Genomic DNA, 15,000 nt, shown 5'->3' on the forward strand with positions numbered 1-15,000 from the left:
AGTTATCAAATTATTCACAGTGGATATTGAATCAATTATAAAAGATGCTGAGTAATTTATAATAGATACCAAATGATTCCTACTGGTTATCGAATAATCCATACTGGCTACAGAATAATTATAGTAGATAAGGAATAAATTGTTGTAGATACTGAAAAATGCATAGTAGCATTTATTGAATAATTCATACGTTACGAAATAATTCACTGTAGGTATTGAATAATTCATAGGGTTTAATGACTAATTCATATTAGGCAGTATAAACCAAAAAATGAGCATAATAAGTAAAAAAGGAAATGATAACCGAATACTAAGATCTGTACTGTGTTTATGTCAAAATATATTAAAATAATAAAAAGGTTTTGAGCGTAGAATAAAGGTACGGCAGTGCTTTCGGAGCAAATCCTCCCAGCTGACATGATTCCTCTCACATGATAGAGCCTCTAGCTTTAAAGTCCAGGAACAAACTAATGTGAATATTAGAAATGCAATTTGAGGAAATATGAAGGATGATTTGTGACATATTTTAGGAATCCCAAAATAATGTTCTTATCAACATTTAGGGGGAGGATTAATGATGAGGCTGCTTTTCTCTCAAATAAGCTGTTGTAGTAAAATCCAGTGGCCGTCCACGCGCAGCGCTGATAAGCTGTGTGATGTGTGTAGTCGTGAATCCAGCTGCTGTTTTAATAAGGATTGGGGTGTGTGTGTGTGTGTGTGTGTGTGTGGTTGGAGGTAAGCCCTCTATAAGAAGCGATTTACAGTCTCTTAAAGTGTCCCACATGCGTGTGCTATTTTGGGTCACTTTCACCTTTCAGACGTGCCTCCGGGACACTCATTATTACACCAGGCCGCATCACCACCTGTGTACGAGTGAATCCGAGGTCCTGTATGTTTAGTCCGTGCTAAATTGCGCAATCGGGGACGGAGTAACTCGTGTACAGTGCTTTCTAGGTTCCACTCACCAGTGACCTTGCCCTCGGCTAAAGAAACCACTTGACCTGACCGCTCTCTGTCCACAAGCGTGCTCTTGTGTAGCTACTGCTGTGGGGTTGGAAGAGCTTTGCAGAACGCTTATAGAAAGGACTACTGAAATACTGAACGGCGCTGTTTGTTGTCTGTAATTTTTCAGGTCAGTTTTATTTAAGAGAATGACCATGCTTGTTCTATTTAGCCACTTAAATGGTCAGGACCCACTGGCAGGCCAAGAGTTTTATTACACACTTCTAGAACCTAAAAATAGCTCAGCCAGTTTGTAGTAAAGTCCCGGTAGTTGCTGAATAAAAAGCCTTAGTATGTAATACTGAGTTTTTAAAGGGTTAAACTAAGAGTGTTGTTATATTTTGGTTAGAAATCAAAGGTTACAATTTTGGATAGTGTAGTGGTTAACACCTTTGCCTTCTACGCTGTAGACTGGGGTTCAATCCCCCACCAGGCAAGCACCCTACACTATACCAATAGGGTCCTTGGGCAAGACTCCTAACACCACCTTCGCCTACCTGTGTAAAAATAATCCAACTGTAAGTCGCTCTGGATAAGAGCGTCTGCCAAATGCCTTAAATGTAAATGTAAATTTTTAAGATGCTTCAGAGAAAACTGCCAATCAGGATTGCTTTCTCTGTGGTGTGTAGGCAGATACAGCCAAGCGAGCTCTCCCATTGGTTAGGACTTCAGGAGCGGGACTCAAGGCCTCACACATTAGATTAGCTACCAACATAACTAGAAAGTGTCAGAGGCTTCAACCAATCATGCTTTGATTTACAGTTGGACCAGTTTTGTGAGGAAAAACAACACTTCAGTTCTTCGGGATGTTCTAAAGGTTGTTTGAGCCAGACTCTCAGAAATAAAGGTAGTAAACCGTCACTGGGGTGGTTCCCTCAAGGCTCCATCTCAGTGCCTTCAGTCAGGGAACATAACTGAACCATAATCCACTGAGATGATCTGTTCTAAGCTGGACTGCCTCCACACACCCCGCCTCGCCTCGCCTCCAGGCTTTTACTCTACTGCTCTGATTTAAAACATTCGGTTATGAAAAGGAGCAAATACCAACTTTTCACCTGGAGGAACTGATTTAAGCTCCACAATCAGACCTTAAACCACTGGAGAACCTTTGAGGGAACATTTACACTGTTTGTCCCTCATTGAACGGAAAATGTTCCTGAACAGATCCTTCATTTCTAACAGTGTAGTCAAATTGACAGTGGCAATAGTGGGAAGTATTGGGAAACTGGGAAAGCTGGAACATTGCTAAGGCTGAAATGTGAAAAAGGAAAAGTGAGGAAAGGCGTTTTTTTTTCTTTTTCAAAGAAACAGTGATGTGTCAGGCCGCAGGTGAGACATGATTGGCCCTACAGATGAGCCCGTTGTGGCGCAGAGCTTTTCAAAGGTTGCTTAAATAACTGATCCAGCGCTCATTTGAAAAATGACTCTGCGCGATGTGCCTGGCGTGTTTGCGTTCCCAGACGCAAAGTGGACATCATTGGGGTGGCACATTTCAGTCCTCATTAGGTGGACTGTTGCTCGTCCTGCCCGGCGTCTCTGAGCTGCAAACAGCATGGCCATAAAAACACAGCAAACGTCTAGAGATGATTCTATTTAAAGCAAAAAAACCGAGTTAAATCCCTCCATCTCGCTGGTTTCGATGCAGCCCCTAATCACGGCAGCCTACGTCATCTAAAGTCTCTTTGCATAACTGCAGTGGATGGAAACACGACTTTTCCTGCCAAAATGTCACAGAAGCGCATAACGTTTGGGAAAGGTGGGAACGGGAACCTGGCTAATGACATGGGCACTGCACTCAGTCTGTCCTAACAGTGTGACCTTTCACACACATAAAGAATGAACATCATTTGAAATGAACAGCACATCCAAAACCCAGATGAGTGAGAAAAATAAAGATATGGGCTCCAAACGCTGCGTATTTGTTGTGTCAACATAAAGACTAGAAATGCAAATAATGAGTGAAGCAGAAAGACCAGCTTCTGTTTACCTTCCGCTTCTATGCGGGAGACGGATCTGTATGTTTTGAATTCTGAGTGTTGAATAAATATGAAGTGACTGCAAAAAGCAAAGAGAGGGAAGAGAGAGAGAGAGAGAGGGAGAGAGGGAGAGAGAGAGAGAGAGAGAGAGAGAGAGAGAGAGAGGGAGAGAGAGAGAGAGAGGGAGAGAGAGAGAGAGAGAGAGAGGGAGAGAGAGAGAGAGAGAGAGAGAGAGAGAGAGAGAGAGAGAAAGAGAGAGAGAGACAGAGAGAGAGAGAGAGAGAGAGAGAGAGAGGGAGAGAGGGAGAGAGAGAGAGAGATAGAGAGAGAACGAATGGGTGTTGTGTGGGAAATGAAGGTGATTACAGGGCGGGGTGTTAATGCCGTGTTTATGAATCCCAGCATAATGTCGTTCTGTAAATATTTACATTCCTCTCAAATCTGCCAGATGAATTATCACATTGTGCTGCACGTTATCATAATATGGCAATATGGCCAGGAGCTGTAGAGAACACAGACATGCTCGTGTGTGTGTGTGTGTGTGTGTGTGTGTGTGTGTGTGTGTGTGTGTGTGTGTGTGTGTGTGTGTGTGTGTGTACAGTGATCAGGCATAACATTCTGACCACCTCCTTGTTTCTGCGCTCATCTTATCAGCTCCACTTACTGTATAGCTGCTCTCTGTAGTTCTACAGTTACAGACTGTAGTCCATCTGTTTCTCTGATACTCTGTTACCCTGTTCTTCAGTGGTCAGGACCCCCATGGACCCCCGCAGAGCAGGTACTATTTGGGTGGTGGGTCATTCTCAGCACTGCAGTAACACTGACGTGGTGGTGGTGTGTTAGTGTGTGTTGCGCTGGTTTGAGTGGATCAGACACAGCAGTGCTGATGGACTTTGTAAACACGTCAGTGTCGCTGCTGGACTGAGAACAGTCCACCAACCAGAAATATCCAGCCAACAGCGTCCTGTGGGCAGCGTCCTGTGGGCAGTGTCCTGTGACCACTGATGAAGGGCTAGAGGATGACCAACACAAGCTGTGCAGCAGCAGATGAGCTGTATATATCAGTCATTAGACCTTCAGTGAGTATTTTGGTCTCTCCCTGTCCCTCTCTGGTCTTGTATGGCTGGTAATAACTGCCCAGTGGTGTTTCAAATATGACCACACAGTAAGCGGACTTTCCTAAGGGGGATTTGCTTTAGCTCAGGGCTCATGGCTGCAATCGCTTCTCCACTTGTCTGCACAATCACGTTTCCCTGTCAGTCAGTGGAGCTACAAGAACACAACTGAACATTTAACTATGAGTATGTAACTATAAGTAAATAACTAGCTTCTAGTAAGTTGGCCTATTAAACTCCTCGGGACCACCGGCGGCTCCAAACCACACTTGGTCATGTTCTCCATAACGTTCATACTCCATAAGCTCCATTCAGAAGCTGGGCGTCGTGTGAGGCTGTAGCTCTTCTCTCCAGTCTAATAGACGGTGACGTCATTTTAAACCCTTATAATAAAAGAAGCTGAACTCAGTTTGTTTTTCTACTGAAAGTCGACCCGTTTTTCCCCAAATCTGGGCTCTAAACTATAAACAGACGGCGTCTCTTCAGTGATCTGCTCTGGAAACATCACTTTTAGAGAACAACGCAAAGAGCAGCGGAGATTTTTGGCCTTCAGCAGTGAATCGTAAGCATATAGTGATGTGGAGATCATAAAACACATGTTCTGTTCATTTGAGGAGCTTTTATAAAAAATAAATGAATAAAAATTGTTAAAAAAAGTTTCAAAGAGTTTTAGGTAGCCGCAAAAATGAAGATGCTTTTGTTGATAAACTGAACTGTAAGTGATTTCATGACAAGTGAGAAACACACAACCTTGAAAATGAACTTATAAACTCACATCCATAATGCCTCGAATATGAAATCAGAAGTCTCATTAATTAAACAGCCGTTTATAATATTTTAGTGACAACGATTCCAAATAAATAGAAAATTATAGCTTATTACTAATAATAAGTAAAAAAGTAACTTTTTTTTTTTTTACCATATCCTAACTTTATGTTCTTCCCAGAATACAGAATACTGTATACTATAAATGACCGTGTACCTTAAATCACTGCTAAAAATGTGCCTCTTAGGGTGCCACCTGGATTTTTCTTTCTCTGGTGTATCTGGGTAGATCCAGCCAAGCAAGTCCCTCCACTGGTCAGGAATTCAGGAGCTGAACTGAAGGCCTTACATGGTGGCTTAACTACCAACATAGTTAGGAAGTGACAAAATAATCAAACCAATCTTTGATTTACAACCCCAATTCTAAAAAGTTGGGACGCTGTGTAAAACGTAAATAAATGTAAATAAAAATAATGCAAGTGTTGCTGCCGTCAAGTTCTAAATGAGTTCATATTTTTCAAGAAATGGTAAAATGTCTCACTTTAAGTGTCTGATATGTGTTCTGTGCTCTATTCTGAATGAAAGACGGGTGTACGGGGAGTTTTGCAAATCTTTGCACTGTTTTTATTTACATTTTACATTTTTTGGAATTTGGATTGTATAATTCGACCAATTTAATGAGAAAAAAACATCACTCAAGGTCTTCTGGAAGTTCTAGGTACATCACAGGCTGTGAATATGAGCTGTAGCCTAAGCAAGTTCTGTCAATTTGACAGGAATGTTAAACAGTGGCGGCAGCTCTACGTTCACATTACAAGCCTCGCAGCTCAAATCTGAGTGTTTGCTCAAATCCGATCTCTCTGACTCGATGGTTCCGACTCATTTAGGTCAGTGACTCAAATCTGTCATTAATGTGCCGAACCGGCCTGAACAGACCCTCATGGGCTCCTCCTACTCAGCAACGTCACGTGACTGAATCACTGCATCATCAGCACAAACTAACGAGCAGAACGAGCTTCGCTGAGAAGATCATTAACTCTGATCAGCTCTCAGCTTCATTATTAGAGCCAGGCGGAGGAGGAAAAGGTGAGACGAGCTGCTTTTCCACCGTTTACAGGCTTTAACGTCTGTTCGGCGCCGTTGTCATGGTAACGCTGAACGATGGAGAAAAAACACATGAATTCCGATCTGAGGGTCACGTTAAGGTCACACGGCCACCAATCGGATACGTATCTGATCTAGGATCACATATGAAAGTGGCTCAGGTCAGACCTGAAAAGATCAGATTTGTGTCCACACAGACCGGAAAACACCGGATCTGAGTCACATCAGGGCAGGAAATCGGATTTGGGCCAATGTGAACGTGAACCTGTGTCAGGACTGTAAAACTGATACATGTAAGCTCAAATACATATGAATGTCTTTTAAAAGCTTCAGATAAAACGTATCAAGCTTCAGATATCTGGTTTTAATTTAGAAGAGCTGAAAAATGTCGATGTGAACTGCAGTCAGCGTGGTGCTAACATACTATCGGAATCTCATAGGGGCACTAGGAGAAATTAGCACTGTCATAGAGAGGGTTTTCCTTGTTTTTGATGTTTATGGCCTGAACTAAAGGCCCGAGAGTGTATTTACACTTTTTTTTAAACAGGACGCTCCTGCTTTTTACTGATTGCTTTCTGTAATTATCAGTGGCCATTCTAAACGAGCCAATCGCACCGCTGAGGCCAAGTCCTCCATTAAACTGTTGAGGTGTAAAACTGCGTGAGAGAACTGTGTGGCGTTTTGTGTGGGTGTTTCTTTATGTTGCTATAACTCGCTCTCCCTCAGTGGAGAGGCTGATTATTGATTAATCAGTATACGTTAATGAGCAGTATTGATCGAAAGTGTGGGAGAAGGAGAGCATTGCGTAGCCTGCGGTCATCTTAAAGACAACAACGCAGAGGGAGAGCAGATATTAACCCTTAAACTGTTCGACTATCGCTCGATATCGATATTATTCGTCTCAGACTTGATGTTATTCAGTAACTACTGTGTCTACTAGTTGTCCTGCCCAGGCGCCGCCCACAAATGTGTTAGTTTGTGGGTAGAGCTGGGCAATATGGCCAAAAATGTTATCATGATAAACGAAATTCATATCGTTCACTATCGATACATTTCACGATAAATGTCAAGTCATTATTTCTTTCAAGTGGGAAGGCTGATTTCTGCTCCTGGGTGGCGGAAAAGCACAGCCACTGTTTCTGTAATAGTCATAATTCAAAGAAAACAAATTATTTTAGTCGTCTGGTGACGAGAGCTCGGCTGTCCCGTTACAGACGCTAAACAAGTGGCCAAAAACATCAACTTAGTACAAACAGCAACATTAGCTGGCTCAGTGATGGATCACACCGCCTTACTGCCATCAGTCCTACCACATCCATACCAGAGCACATCACAGTATTCAGACACCAGCTATCAGACGGCTGGGCTTCTCCACTCTGTCGTAGTAGTTTAAGGGTTGGACCGCAATTGTATCAACACCAGACAAACAGAGTCCGACTTTTAGGGACGTTTAAACTGAAAAAAGGTGGTGCTGTTGTGTCATATTTGATCTACAGCATCATCAGTTCGCCGTGTTGTGCGAGTGACAGAGCTTCTTCACGTTAACCTTAACCAGCTGCTAAAAACAGCTAGCTTGTAAAGATAGCGCTCTCCCGCTCTCTAAGGCCTCACAGCTTCCTCAGGTTACCTTCATTTAAATCAGGGCTGCAACTCACATGAACTTCCGTCGCTTGTGAATGCACTAATACTATAATATGACTTTTTGACGGCGCTGTAGTTGAGAGGAGCAGACGTGATTTAACGCTGCTAAAGCTGGTTAGGATGTACGGAACGAGGTGAGGTCACTGTAGGTCAGCACAGCTACCCCACTGACTCGGTCACAGGAGAACAGACCGCCGGTCACTCCACTCAAACAGCGGATGTATAACTCCACGTTTCAGACGATGCATTCAAACTCGGAAGTGCACCCTCTCCTGGTGACAGCAGAGTAGTGTTGCTTTCCTTGAGTAGAAAACGTCACCAGGGCTGTCGCTGAACGTGGAAGTGTGGGAATGTTGTATTATATCGAAAATGTATGGAACATTTCTTATCGCTCTATCGAGAAAAAGTTATGTCGCGATACTTATCATTATCGTTTTATCGCCCAGCCCTATTTGTAGGTACTGTTGCTAGGCTGGTTTACCGAACACTGGTAAATTGATCTTATGAGATTCATAGACTGCAGATGTAACAATACGGCAGATCGTGTTTTGTTGTGTAAGACGCGGCTCATGATTTGATAAACACACTCATGAAACTGTAACATAGTTTACAGTTGGAGTTGCACAACTTTGGAGCTAGCTCGATAGCTTGGGGTTAGCTTGTTAGCTTGCAGTTAGCACATTAGCTTGGGGCTAGTATGTTAGTTTGTGGTGAGGACATTATCTCATGGTTTGCATGTTGGCCTGGGGCTTGTGCACTAGGTCGCATTTGGCACGTTATCTCGGGGTAAGGTCATTAGCTTCCAGTTAGCGGTCACTGGTTAAAATATGAATGGGAACACCTGGTAAAAGAACATATTTGTGGGCGGAGCCTGCATAGGGTCAGCTATTTCTAGAAGAAAGTAAAGTGGAAGACAGTGTAGTGTTGAAGTTGTATATTTTATTTATGTGCAAATCTGTTAAATTGACTTCATTGTTTTTTGTACGTGTAGCTTTAAGCGTAGTTTAAGCTGTTCTACTCACCTCAGGTGATTCTGCAGTGTGTGTGTGTGTGTGTGTGTGTGTGAGTGTGTGTGTGAGTGAGTGTGATGCCTTGGCTCTGCCTCAGGGAGTGTGTACCGCTCAGGGCACGAGGACACACACACATACTGCCGCCCGGAGGAGGATAGCATTAAGCTGACCGCTAAAGATGGACCGCTCAACTCGCTTACTCAACAACACCCGATCAGACTGCACAGTGTTAGATAGCAGTGACAGGGGTCAGAGAGAGAGAGAGAGAGAGAGAGAGAGAGAGAGAGAGAGAGACAGAAGGAGAGAGTGAGAACGAGACAGGCAGAAAGAGAGAGAAAGAATAAAAGAGGAGAGGAAATGAAGGAGAAAGAGAAAGGAGAGAAAACAAGGGAGGGAAAGGAAGGAAGGAGAGAGAAAGAAAGAGAAAAGACAGAAAAAAGAGAAAGGAGAGAAAGAACAAGAGTGTGTGAGAGAGAGAGGAGAGAAAAACAGGGAGGGACAGAGAGAAAGAGAACAGAGAGAAAAAGAAAGAGAAAGAACGAAATTGTGTGTATGTGTGAGAGAAAGAGAGAGAGAAAAGAAGGGGGGAAAGGCAGGAGAGAAAAAGAGAGAAGGAAGGAGAGTGAGAGACAGAGAGAGAAATAAGGTGAGACAGAGAGGGAGAGAGGAAGAGAGAGACAGACAGAGAGAAGAAGAGAGAGGAAAAGAGCTTGAAAAAAGGAGAGGGAGAATAAGAGGGTGGATAGAAAGAAAGACAGACAGCCCTGTTGGAGCTGGATTAGTATTTTCTGTGATTTGAGGAGATCAGTGATTTTAATCCGGTATGAATCTGTAGTTTTTAATCTGTTAAGTAATAATTCCTGAGTGAATTACCTTCTATAATTGGCTGAACTCTGAGCTCCCTCAGTAACAGCCGTCCTGTTCGAATCAACATCACGGCGCCTCTATTTCTCTCCATCTCGTTGTGACGTGAAGACGAGGCCGACAGCTAAATGGAGCGGGATTTGACTCAGTTCTTTAATCCTCAACTGATGAAACCCACCACAGTGAATATTCCCTCTCATATGCTATGATTATGCAACATTTCCAACTGCTGTTAATAACGGGCGTCAGCCCACAGTAGCCACATTTACACGCAGCCCGAAAATCCGTTAATAATCTGTTTAATAGCTCAATCGGAATAGGTCAATGTAAACACCTCAGTAGGAATACACTTGTCCATTTGAAGCCATTTAGAATACAGGTTCTATCTGATTGATCGAGGTGGGTGATCCTGTAAATAATCTGTTAAATACAAGACTAATATCCGTGTAAACGTCTGTATCCGATTACATTCCCTATCGGAAAGTTTCAGTCCGTTCTGCATGTGCGTCGCGTCACAGTGAGAGTTTATACCGTTCAACACGGCGGAGCAGAAACTGGTCTGCAGAGGAGACGAAGTTCATGCTCTGATCTTTAAAAGACGGCGGTGGGACGGACGACCAGCTTATGCGTCTCAGAGCACGACGTCTTCCTCTCGGCCTTCTTTAATAAGGACGTGTGAAGGACGTTTTCCTGAGTCTGACGTCATTTTAAAGCAGTTAAAACACAATCACTGCTCACTGCTGCTCATCTCACTCTGACTGGACCTCACGTGATGTTTGTTGTCATGGTGACGTCTACACTAAGCGGTTCTCTACGCATGCGCATCGTTTTAGATCAGATTACTTGTAGGGAGCATGAAAACGGAGATTTTCCATCAGATTGTTGAGTAGAGTGAGAATAAACACCTCAGACTTCATCTATAATCGGAATGCGTTCAATAAGATTGGATAAAATCTTTGCATTTAAACACAGACACTGAGATGAAATGTTCTGGGGGTTTTTTGGGCCATTAAAGTGATTCTGATTCTGGGATTCTGAGCAGACAGTCAGTCTGGCACTGGTTCAGTGTGACTGTCACAATAAATCAGCTACACAGAAGCAGGAAAGAGAATCAGCATAATCATAAATCATCAGCAGCTCTGACTGTGTGAGTGTAACCAGGGTTAATACCGGCCGAGACACCGAGTGACCTCGCAGCCTCCTTCATCATCGCTCCTCTCACTTCTGATAATAATTCTACCTTTATGCCTTAGTATCGACTAATTCACTTATTCTTAGCTGATCAGTGTCGAGGTGCAGGGGCAGGATGTGTCATTAATAAAGCTTTAATCGTTACATTAGTCATTATATGGCTTATCAAGCAGATCTTCTGTCATTGAGTTGCTGTGCGCTCTTTTTACACGGTCATTTTTCTGATTTAGCGATGCTTAATTATAATTAAAGAGCCCATTTCCTACGATTTTCCCCCACTTTTGATGATTGTGTGCTTTTCTATACCATAAAAGTAATTTCTAGATTTTATATTTCCAGCCTCTGTATATCCCTTAGAACAGCGGTCAGCAACATGCAGCTCTTTTACTGCCCTGTCGTGGCTCCACAGCTGAATCAGATCAGTAGGTAATAATAAAATAATCCTCCTCTACAGTAAAATAAAGCTCTGCTGGTCCTTCAACACAGTTTAACAGTAAATATTCTTAAAATTAATGAACAAACACTTTTTTTAATCCAGTCATGGTGGAGGGATACATAACATGCAGGGCGCTGTGAGGCAAAATAGTCCCCAAAGAAAACGTATTATTTCAGATTTTCCACTGTTTTCCATCATCAACATTCCATATAAAGCTCAGAAGACTCGTGTAGGTTCTCTGGTGGTTCTGGATGGTAAATAAAATGTCTGTATTTGTGCTGTAGTCATGGCGACGTCTGGTTCCCATCACCACCACTGTAAACAAATCTAATTTTCACAATTTTCAAGTTCAGGCTTCACTGACACGACAAATGTGCATTTGTGTTGTCAAAGTGCAACAAACATAAATAATAAAAAATAAATAAATAAAAATAATAATTAAACAAAATACAAACCAAGGTTAATATATGATAATGTAGTAATTAAGAGGATAAAGTGTTAATTATCAATATGTGTATGTAGTCTATAACAGAAAAGAGAAGAAAAGGAAAGGGTAATTATCAAATATGTTTATGTGATTAAGACGGGAAATATAAAGGACATCTGTATTATGGATATATGTATCGCTGCTGTTGGATCAAAATCTCGTATCTCCAAAATTGTAACTTTACAGGAAAAGGTAAAAACATACTGTACTTTTAATGTAAGTCAATGGAACCAGACGTCTCTCCAAGTCATTTTAGGTCATTTCTTTTGGTCCCATCATCATGGAATTTACACACAATATATAGGACTATGGGTTTTTTTCAAATGATGTCAAAAACTGAAAAGTGACATAAATGGAGATCACGTCAAGCCAAATCGGGTTGATTTCCAGTCTTTTTCTCAGCTGCTACTTTGGACCGAACCTGCTTTTTGGGAAGGTGCTTTCACTTTTTCTGCGGACATTATTTCACTGAAGTAACAGCACTTTTACTGCAGTCCGGGTTTAGGACGCTCTGCAGTCTCATGGCTTATTGCTTTAATATCTCACACGGTCTTCAGCACAGAGAAGCGGCGAACACACGAGACGAAGCAGACAGATTAAAGCTAGGTTTTGCAATTACGCCAGGGCACCATCTGGGGAGTTTTCCAGCCTCTGCAGCTTTAAGTGGATTTTGAAGGGCTTTATTTGTGCATGCAGCCTAAGAAAATGATATCTTGGCTCGTGACATCATCATCAATCTTGTGTTGAATATTTCTCATTATGCTGGATAATGGGCACAAGTCAATTCTGCCAAAGACTTGTTCAAACTTAAGGGGCCCATTTCATAGAAAACGGAATTGCTCCTTATTTTCTATGAAATAAGAGTTATAATATGTACATTGTTATGTACCATTCACCCCCCAGCACATACAGATGTCACAAGAACCAACTAATTTACATATATCTGCATAGTCAACCTGTGGAAAATTAGCCCCGCCTACTCACATGTCAGTTATAAGGAGTGTTTCAGCTTGGACTTCTTTTTCTACAAGGAACAATGTAGGGCAGCCAATGAGAACAGAGGTCATTTTCATATTTCAGTCTTAAAGGTACAGCAACAGTGACCTGTTTTATTCTAAGGGACAAAACGAGATTGGAATATGGTCAGGTATAAATTAATTATGATCATTTTTGTTGGATAAGGGGAAACATGTTGGATAGGAGGCCCAATAAGTAAAATGTTTAGTTTATTGAACTAATAATGGAAGAATATTCTGGCATTTTATTGCATATTAATGCAGTTTATTGCATGTTAAAACATTTTGAATACATAAAATGCATAAAATAAGCCCAAATGACCAGAAATAAGTTGAACAACTTTATAATATTCTTACAGCAACCTCATAATTGAGGAATATCAGATACTGTGACATGGAGCGAGGAGGCGGACGCATGTGCTGAGTCAAGCGAGATTTATTTTGGGCAAATCCAGGGTCAGGGTCGGAACAGTCCAGGGTCATACAACCAACACGGAGATATCACGGGACAGACATGATGAACAGAAACACAGAACCTCAAGCAAAAATGAAACGGCACGTCAAACACAATCAAACAGCACATCCAACAAACAACAAAGACCAACACAGACCAAGGCAAACACAGGGCTTATATACACGAGGGCTAACAAGGGATCACGAGACACACGTGGAAACACAGGTGGGAACAATCAGGGGCGGAGTCATGAAACAAGGGGGCAGGACAGAAAAAACAAAACAAAACACACATGGACAGGACAAAGGTAAGCACAGGGACATGAGGAGACTGGGAGGGGCCAATCGTGACAGATGTATCAACCACATTTAAGATTTAATTTGACCCAACATCTTCTCATCTAGAAAGCTCTGAAGCACAGAAAAGTTCCGAAAACTGAAGAAAGCATCCATGTGGAATAAATATCTAGTTATTTTTTCGGCAGCGGAGGGGGCAGCCAAGCGAAGCTTCCCCCCTTTCCTCCCATACCCCACCCCTCACCCCTCCATTTGATAATGAGGCCGGCAAAGATGCAAACATCAGATTACGCTGTTACGCAACTTTGTTTGGTTTCGTAAGCCTTAAAGAATGTGATTCCAGAAGAATAGACAATTAGAGCTGAGGGGATTGATGTTTTTGTTTTGGGGGCTTACCCCCCTCCCCACCACCCCCCGCCCACACCCTCCACCACCACCATCCAGCCTCGGGAGTGGGACGGAGGAGAGGCTCCGGAATCAGTTTGAAATGGAACAAAACGTTCAGATTAAAACTAAATCTGTTCCGGAGAGATCAGAGGGAACGGAGCCAAGACGCTCTCCACTCCCTCATCATCAGCACAAACACATAAAGAGTCATACAGCTCGCTCACCCGTCTTTGAGCTCTTTCAATTATTGCAAATATATGCTCGGCTGTTCATTACACTCTGAGCACTGGCCTCACTGAAAGCTGTGTTCTGACAGATTAAGCTGGAAGACTGGCTGTTGGGTTAATGGCTTCCTGGTGTCTCGGGGAAAAAATACTAATAGCGAAAGTGCTTTGTGTCCATTTTTAAACAAACAGGGCTGAAGAAACCCAGGAGAATCGGGTTTACCAGGCGGAGCAGTTGCTACTCCAATTGTAATGGCGCTTCGGAGCGACAGCTTGGTGAAAAATCTCTCCATAGGAGTCACTGGTGTTACCGATCGTCACTGGTGTCACACGTAATAAAGGAAACACAGGAGACGTTTTTAATGAAAACTGCATTGTACAGACTAAAATATGTCACTTAATCCATTTGTGTTTCTATTTTTTCACAGTGACCTCAGAATAGAGTCGGTCACACCGGTGACGTCAGCTAAAAGCTTCATATGAGAAAATCTCTGAGAACCGAGAGACACAGTGGACTCACCACGAGCTTTTCTCCATAGATCCTCAGAAAACAGGTCCAAAAAAGTCAAATGAAGTCATCGGTGTGACTTTCTATTTCAAAATAAGAGTTTTTTTTTGTTACGCAGTTACACCAGTGACACGACTCCTGGGGAACTTTCATTATATATTTTATAATATTTATCTGCCATTTGTTTTCTTTGTCATTTAAATCATATATTTCATAGCCATGTATCGATTATTGCATTAAAAGTGTAGAAAAAAAGTTTTTTTTAACCTCAAAATATGGCACTCAGCTAACAACGAACCAAAACCTGCCTAGACTTCATATTCACAGACAGTGACGTATCTAGAACGTCCAGAAAAAGTTTTTCCAAAACATTGGTTTCATTGTTAAAATGTGATGGGTTAGTAGTTAGTCTAACATGCAGTGCTTCATAGCGGAACTGGCTAGTAGACGTTGCCATGGCGATCGCACTGTGTGTGAGGTGATGGGTGTTTGGGGATATTTTGTGCGAAAGTGTGTTTAGAACA

General features: G+C 42.3%; 1 protein-coding gene across 1 annotated transcript in view; it reads left to right on the plus strand.

Moving 5' to 3' along the window:
- fgf11b (fibroblast growth factor 11b) overlaps positions 1–15,000 on the plus strand; it is a 77,617-nt gene that overhangs the window by 1,873 nt on the left and 60,744 nt on the right. The window lies entirely within an intron of this gene.

This window comes from Pygocentrus nattereri, chromosome 18, assembly GCF_015220715.1.
Source record: "Pygocentrus nattereri isolate fPygNat1 chromosome 18, fPygNat1.pri, whole genome shotgun sequence".
Taxonomy (NCBI): Eukaryota; Metazoa; Chordata; class Actinopteri; order Characiformes; family Serrasalmidae; genus Pygocentrus; species Pygocentrus nattereri.